Here is an 8,639-nt window from a genome sequence, read left to right on the forward strand (position 1 = left end):
CCCCGCAGCCCCCGCCCCCCAGCACACTGCCTCCTTTCACCGCCTCTGTGGTCCGCTTGTTTGTTTGCCTTGCAGAGTGCAGGCTCTCTGTTGTTCTTCTCTTTTCTCTCCCCCTCATGTACCCTCCAAGCGAGCCCTCTGTGGGGACATAGGGTGTGGGCCCTGGAGGGGGGCTGGGGTCTAAGGCAGAGTCCAGGCCTGGGGCTTGGAGTACCTGGTGGTCCTCCAGAGGGGGCGGCGGAGGGCGCAGGAGGTCTCAGCGGGGACAGCACTGGAAGGCGCTTCCTGTCTGGCTCTCCCAGCCATCATCTGAGAGTCCTTGACTCAGTGACTTGGTCCCCCGTGCCTCAGTTTCCCCATCTGTGGAACCCCTCGGGGAGAATTGTGTTGATATCATTGAGATGCCAGGGTGGTCATGACACTCACCAGGGAGGTGGCACTTTGTCCCAGGAGCCACATGGCTGGAGCCAGGGGGTACAAAGTAGGCCAGGAGGCTAAAGAGGGCTGCGGTTTGCCTGACCCCCCCGTCCAGCCTGCCTCCCTCCCACATGGGGACAACTGGGGAGGGACTTCTCAGGCCCTGCAGGAGGGGGGCAAGGCCACCTTGGCTCCAGGACAGGAGACAGTGGGCCGGGGAGGGGTGTCCTGGATGCCCCCTCAGGAGCTGCCTCTGCAGGCCTGGTAGGATGGCTGTGCTGACACCCCTCAGCCTCCGAGGAGAGGGAATCCTGTCTCCACGTCTCCCTGGACGCCTCCCGTGGCTGAATTCCTTCTCCCCCTGCGGCCCTGTCTTAATCCCGGGGAGACTGGGTCAGGCCTGGGTTCATTTGTAGGGCTGCCATAACAGAGAGCCCCAAATTGGGTAGCTTAGGCTTCAGAAATGTGTGTCACTGTCTGGAGGTGTGAAGTCTGAGACGAAGGTGTGGACAGGACTGGTTCCTCTGGGCTGCGAACCAGGATCTCTTCCAGGCCTCTCTCCTCCCTCCCGCCTCCTCGGGCAGCTCTGCTAGAAATCCCTGGCGTTTCTTGGCTTGTAGCTGCATCACCAACCTCTGCCTTCATCTGCACATGCCTTCTCTGTGTGTCTGTGTCTACATGCCCCCTTTTTATACAGACACCAGTCACATTGGGTTAGGGCCCATCCTCATAACCTCGTCTAACCAATTACATCGGCAATGACCCTATTTCCAAACGAGGTCCCGGCATGAGGTACGGGGGCTAGGACTTCCACAGATGGATTTGGAGGGGAGGCCTCTACACTGGGAAGTGAGACCCTGGAGGTAACTTCTTTGGAGCGTGGCCTGCGTCTCCACTGCGATTCCTTCCCCTTCATGGATTTTGTCTCCTTTCCGGACACCCCAAGGGGACGAGACCCAGTAAAACCGGCAGCTGCCACCCACTTCTGCTCCCTGACCCCCTGCTTGTCTTGAAGCCAATCCTCTCCACTAGACTGGAGGGAGGAGGAGGCCTGGGGTCCCCCTTCATTGGACCTTGCTGGGGCTCTGGTCCCCCTGGTACCGGCCTGTCACCCCCCACCCCTACCCACCAAGCATCTGGGTACAGCTGACCCTGCAGCCTGGTTGGCCCATGTGGGTGCAGTCTGGGATTCCATCTTTGTTTCTCTGTACCAGCATCTCTAGAGAAAAGTACTCTATGGTTTTGTTTGTTTTTGTTTCTTGGTGCCTCATGTGTTGAGGAAAATGAATGTGAGCATCTTTCCTTGTGGAGATGAAGACTATGCCCACATGTTTGCTATGCAAACAAAATGGGTCCATATTAGGCACCACACCCCACCTGCCTCACTCATTGGTGTCACCCGCCCAACCTCTGGGGACAGAGCAGGAACTTGGGGTGCCCCTGCCAGAGAGAAGCGCCTTCTCGTTCCAAGAGGAAGATCCTCAGGGCGCACAGCATGTTGGTAATGGAGCTTGGCTGGAAGCTTTGTCCTGAATTGCAGCGTCTAAGACTAGACCCTGACCTTGGACTCTTCCCCTGACTCAGGCGGCCCTGAGCGACAGGAGTGTTCCATGGACTGGCTGGACCTCAGGGAGCCGGCGGGGAACAGCTCCTGGGTGCTCTGAGTTTGGGTCTGAGGGTGCTGAACGCAGTGTGAGAGAGGCGTGCGGGGGCCGGAGCCAGGAGAAGGGGCGGTGGTGTTAGCAGAGCCATCTCCACGAGAGGAGAGCAGGGGCTTGGCTCATCTGAGAGGAAATAATACCACGTGACCAGCCAGGCGCTGGCATTGTGCAGGGAGAAGCCACAGTTGGCGTTCCTGTCTCTCTGGCTTGTCTCCCTGCGCTTGGGCTGTGGCTGAGGTGGGGGTGGGGGTGGGGGTACCTAAGGAGATCAACATGCTTTCCTCGCTGCCCCACCCCGTGGTCCAGCATGTCTGGTGGTTCTCAGTGCTGAATGGGCAGCGCCTGCTTCCCAACCTCCCTCTCTCTCCTGGTACACGCAGGCATCGGCAGCTCTCCTCCTGCCTGTCCTGCCCACACTTTGGGGGCCTCTCCGGGGCTGGGTCCCCAGAGGTTAAACAGGCCACCATCTGCTCCTTAATGATAATTCAGCAAGTATTTGAGTGCTGATCTTGTGCAGCTCCTGGGGACCTCACAGCGGGGCCTCTACCCTCATGGAGCTGCTATTCCAGCTTGGGAGACACTCCCAGGGAAATGTGTAAGATGCTTTCAGCCTGAGCGCTATCCTCCTAGACTCACCACAGTCCTCCCAAACAGCCGCATGCCAGACCACGCAAGGGCTCTGAGCCAAGTCCCAGCCTTCCTTCCCAGAGTGGAGGGGCCAGAGGGGCCAGGGCGAGGAGGGATCTTCATCTCTGTTTTTTTATTGTTGTTGTTTTTGTTTTGTTTTTTTGCCCCAGAACAGGCTTCTGTCCCTCATGTGGACCCTCTAAGACAGTGGTTCTCAACCTTCTGGCCCTTTAAATACAGTTCCTCATGTTGTGACCCCAACCATAAAATGATTTTTCGTTGCTACTTCATAACTGTAATGTTGCTACTGTTATGAATCGTAATGTAAATATCTGATATGCAGGATGGTCTTAGGCGACCCCTGTGAAAGGGTCGTTCGACCGCCAAAGGGGTCTCGACCCACAGGTTGAGAACCGCTGCTCTAAGAAAACTGCCACCTGACACAGGTGGGTTGGACACCCCACCTGCAGCCACACCCATGAACACTTGGGCTGGCCATTCTTGTGAAAGCCAGTGTGTCTGACCACAGAATTATTCACTTCCCTTACCATGTGAGACTTATTCATCTGAAGGCATCACCCGGATTGATTCTCAAACACTGGAAAAGAGCACACGTCGTCTTCGCTTTCTGATGCTTTCTGGGTTTTAAAGCTCCCTGTGGCTTGCTTCCAGGGTCAGGAGAGTCTTTTAAATAATGCATTGTGGAAGTTTCCAAGAAACTTTTTTCCAAGTTTAAAGTTGGAGTAGTACCCTGGTTCCCAGGAATGACCTTTACACACGTCTGATTCATGCATGGTGTTTGCTTGTGGAATTCAAGGGTGAGCCTGGCTCAACCATAAAATAAACACTGGGGTGTAGAAGCCTGGAAAACGTGGCCCAGATCCTGCGACTCCCAGGAGGACTTGGTTCCTGAGACTCCAGGTTCAGAGATGAGCAGCCCCTGAGTGGGAATGGGAGACCTTCTTCAGGAGGGTCTTTGTCCCGTCTGCATGGGGGGAAGGTGCTTGGGCCTTTTGAAAGCTCACAACTAGACGCAAGAAAAATAGTCAATGGAAGATGCGTCAGAGGACACTTCCTGGCACCTGAAGGCAGTTCTGCTGGTGGCAGCGCCGGCGTGCTGCTTGCTCTGGCTCTCCTTGAAGTCTCCTCCTGCCTTGGAGGTGTGTGCAATCATGTGACGAACAGCCTGGGCTTCTGCCAGGGCGGGGTGTAGTCCCCATGAGGCCACCCCAAAAGCACCTTGTTTATATGGTCAGTCTGGGGATTTATTTGCCAAAAGCCTGTCACCCATGACATTACTGCCTGGTGGCTCCAGGACTTTTAAATTGTGATTAAACCGGGGCAGCAGCAGGAGGGAGGAGAAGGACGGGAGAAAGTGACCCCGACTTGCCTCTCTTCCTCCCCTCTGTTCCTCGGTGGGCAGCGCCCCAATGGTGTTGGTCCACAAATACACAAAAATGTTTGCCTGAGAATGGTTACTTTCACATGGTTAATTACAGAGGGGAAGTGAAACAGCCTAAGTGTTCATCAGTAGGGGATTGGTGTCCAGTTGGCAAAGCTCAGTGGTTAACTTCTGGACCAGGAGGTCACGGTTTGATTCCCAGGCAGGGCACATGCCCAGGTTTCAGGCTCGATCCCCAGTTGGGGGCGTGCAGGAGGCAGCCGATTAATGATTCTCTCTCATCATTAATGTTTCTCTCTCTCTCTCCCTCTTTCCTCTCTGAAATAAATTAACAATATTAAAAAAAAAAAGATTTTTAAAAAGAAAGTGACAACTGTCTTGAGAGCATCCCTGACTACTCTGATGGCAGCCTTCGAGCCGCTCCCCGTCCTCCAGGTGGGCCCTCACATCACCTGGAAACTTTCCAGTTGAAGGAAAAAACCTCAAAAGTATTGTTTCCATGTTTTAGCCAACATCTCTCTGCTAAGCTGGATTTTTAGTCATTTTTAAAGTAAAACCTTAGAACTGGAACAAAGGGAACATTTGATCTACTTTCTGTTACCCCTCGATTAGAGATGAAAGATAAGCCAGAGGACTCCAACCACCTGGAACCAAAAATAAACAATTATGTACAGCTCATAGTCACAAAAGAAAATGTTAGAGTGTAATTCTTTTACATTGATATTTTTAAGTAGAATGTTTTTTTTAAAAAAATGTCAATGTAGAGTTGCCAACTGCCCTTCCTTGGGAAGGACCAACTTTTACTCTGAAAGTATGCGTTTCCTACCTATTTGGTATTAAAATTTCCTTTTATTTTTTTTAATCCTCACCCTAAGACATTTTTCATTGATGTTGAGAGAGAGAGACAGACAGACAGACACCAACTGGTTGCTTCCTATACACCCCCCAACCAGGGATCGAACCCGAAACTTAGGTATGTGCCCTGACCACAAATCAAACCCACAACCTTTCATTGTACAGGACAGCCTCCAGCCAAACGAGCCACACTGGCCAGGGTGAAATTTCCTTTCTTTTATGAAATGCTGCTGATGGTAATTGGGAAATATTTTTATTTGGCAAAATAAAATGCCTGCAATCGCGTATCAGTCTAACGTACTTTTCGTCCTGCTCATGCCTGTTCTGGGGACTCGGCCAAAGGGCACTGAGAATATATGGCCCAAATTATTGGAATTTTGACCCTTGTTCCTGGACACTGTCCTCTCCAGCCCAGAGGGATGTTCTAAGACGGCGTGTTCAGTATCCTGGGCCACCACTCTCCTCTAAGCAAACGCACCCACCCATTTGTTTTCTATTTCCAAGAAGGGCCAAGCCCCAGCCGCCCAGCCCACAGCACTGCAGGAGTCGCTGGCTATCTTGCAAAGGTCTAGCACTGAAACATGGTCCACTCGGGGAAAAATGAATGGAGCATTTCATAGCATCAGGAGCCCCTTCTAGGCACCTGGGAAAAGGACACAGTAGTTTCCCACCCTATTGGAATCCGTAATGCCATTGGACAAACAGGATAACTACCCAAACGTCCAAAGACGACAAGAGGCAGGAAATCATAAACACCAACTGTCACCGTGAGACACGCGGAAAGTATGGTTTTCTGAAAGTTGGAAAATAAAGAGATGTGACTGGCCAGCATGGTTAGGGAAGAAGCGCACAGAGGTCGAGAGAATATTCTGGAGTCTAACCTCTCACTAGCTATGGCACTGCCCCAGGCGTAGGTCTCCTTGTCTCTCAAGGGTAATAATCTTGCCTCCTTCAGACAGTTGTTCTGAAGATTAAAGGGCTGGACGCAGAGTAAGCATCCCGGAATATTGGGGATGTGCCCAAAACCGCTGTCATCATCCTGGACAGAGTGACATTTGAGAAGGGAAATGCAAGGCATGTTTAGAAGGTGGAAAACCTTTGCTGCTGGCTAGAGGGAAACGTTGCGGTTAATCCAAAGGCTTAACAGGAGAAGCGTTTGGAAATGCAGGGGAAAGACTTTACATAGAGGAGGCTACAGGGAGCCGGGCTTCCTGTCCCTGCAAACCCCCCTTGCTGATCCCATTTTTCAGGCTTTCTCTGCTTCCCAGGGCCCACTGCCTCCCGTTCATCACCATCCGGGTGTCCCAATCTTCCTCGCACATCTTTTGTGGCCCTCCAGGGAGCAGGCCCTCCGGGGGCACACAGCTCTCCACAGCACGCCAGCAGCAGCCGTCCGTGAAATAAGCTTCAGCTGGCCATGTGCTAAGAGGGCCAATGGGAACTCAGTTCCCATGGCCTGAAATGTGGCTTTCCAAGTGAGGGAGGCGTGAGCCCATCTAGCACTGGTCCCATCACACCCGCTGGTCACACCTGCTTTGGAAGAGGAACGTGGACCACCCGCTATGCTTAGAGACCCTGGTATGTCCTAACAGAGTCTTGGGGAAAAGCAGATGGCAGAGGGTGGGGGTCTCGGCTGCCCGCAAATATGTACAGTCCTGCAGATGAGGGAGAAAGCGCCTGTGTGGTCCTAGAGCAGTGGTTCTCAACCTTCCCAATGCCACGACCCTTTAATACAGTTCCTCATGTTGTGGTGACCCCCAACCATAAAATTATTTTCATTGCTACTTCATAACTGTAATTTTGCTGCTGTTATGAATCGTAATGTAAATATCTGATATGCAGGATGTATTTTCATTGTTTCAAATTGAACATAATTAAAGCCTAGTGATTAATCACAAAAACAATATGTAATTATATATGTGTTTTCTGATGGTCTTAGGCGACCCCTGTGAAAGGGTCGTTCGACCCCCAAAGGGGTCGCGACCCACAAGTTGGCGACCCACAGGTTGAGAACCGCTGTCCTAGAGGGAAAGACCCAGAAGTGGTCCCTGGAAACCCGAGGCCGCCAGCCGAGCCAAGGACTAATGCTCTCAGAAAACAGTCCAGACTGGAGGGAGCGGAGGAGTGGGCTGCACGGATGGGTGCTGTGCCCCGTGCCAGAGGCGACCACCTTTTCTGCTGCTTCCAGGGATTTGTTTAGGTGGATGTACCCCAAACAGCTCTGTGTCTGCCACTCAGGGGTGTCTGGAAAGTGTAGCACAGACAAAACCATGAAAAGATAAGGCACGTGAGAACCCCTTCCCTGCAGGCCCCAAAGTGAGCCTTCCGTCTTGTTGAGATGGTGGAGTTGCAGTAAGTGGGGTTGTGGGCACAGAAGGGTTGGATCACCCAACTTAAGAAAGGGGAAAATAACTACTCAGAAGGGAAGGAGAATCTAGAACTCAGTGATCGGGGGCACCCTGGGGTATTTTGCGGGTGGGACAGAACTAGAAGTGGCAGGATTATTATATGACATTTATTTTGGATGCTGAGGGAGTTTCATTGTATGATATGCTATAAAGTTCACTCTTCTTTGTCCTTAAGAGATCATCAGAGATACTTTTTTTAAAGAATGCAGGTATTAGCATGGGGACACAAATGAAAAATACTGAGATAGCCCTGGCCAATGTTGCAAAGTGGTTAGAGCGTCATCCCAAGAACTGAAGGGTCTCGGTTTGATTCCTGGTGAAGGGCACGTACCTGGGTTGCAGGTCCACTCCCTGCCCCTGATTGGGGCATGCTCAGGAGGCAACCAGTCGATGTGTCTTTCTCACATTGATGTCTCTCTCTCTCTGTCTCTCTCTCTCTCTTTTCCTCCCTCCCTACTACTCTCTGAAAAGCAATGAAAAAAATATCCTCAGGTGAGGATTAAAAATAAAAATAATACCAGACCAAGGCAAGGCCATGCAAGCTGCCTTGATTTGGGTTACTGATGAGTTTCCCCAGAAAATGCCAGTATCACTGTCACCATCAGGTTCTCTTGGTTCATCTGGAAGCAAAAATGTAAGAATCATGACAATGGACACCCCAACTGGCTGCTCAGACAGTCTTCCTGGGTTCTTGCCGATATTCAGCTTCCAAGACCTCGTCCGTGGCCACCAGCACCACGGTGTCCTTCAGTCACAGGGACTCAGAGGGCAGGCCCCCGGCAAATGGTCTCCCCACCCTCCCTGCGAGGAAGCATGAGTTTTAGCTACGTGCCAGCCTGCCCTCTCCAGCCACCCCGGTGACATCAGAGCCAGCTGGCACCGTGTGATTTTCCTAGCGCATTCTATTACCTTCTGACTTTGCCTCTTCGCCGCTGTGATTTAACCTTGAGCCCATTTGGGCTCTCCTCTGCCAGTTTCGCCGTGTGTGGCTACTGACCCACACATGGGAGTTCCTGGAGGGACCGTCTCCCTCGCTCTCGGCTGCCCCTCCTTCCTGTGGGCACATGGACCTAGCTGGCCCAGCCTGTGACCCATGGGCTCTGTGGAATTGCCAGGGAGGGTAGTCACTGGGCGTGATTTCCTGTGACTCCCTCTGCCTGACACCTGCCACGGACAGGAGGGAGGCTGGCAGGGACCTCCTTGCCCAGAACACTCCCACTAATAGCTCATTTTCCTACAGTCTCTCTGCTGCTGCTCCCCACCCCCACC

The 8,639-nt window shown here is 52.4% G+C and overlaps 1 protein-coding gene across 1 annotated transcript in view; it reads left to right on the plus strand.

Annotated features, from left to right (window-relative positions):
• Nucleotides 1–8,639, plus strand: part of FA2H (fatty acid 2-hydroxylase) — a 120,573-nt gene that overhangs the window by 92,783 nt on the left and 19,151 nt on the right. The gene's annotated exons all lie outside the window — the stretch shown is intronic.

Source organism: Myotis brandtii, unplaced genomic scaffold, assembly GCF_000412655.1.
Source record: "Myotis brandtii unplaced genomic scaffold, ASM41265v1 scaffold165, whole genome shotgun sequence".
In the NCBI taxonomy this organism is placed as follows: domain Eukaryota; kingdom Metazoa; phylum Chordata; class Mammalia; order Chiroptera; family Vespertilionidae; genus Myotis; species Myotis brandtii.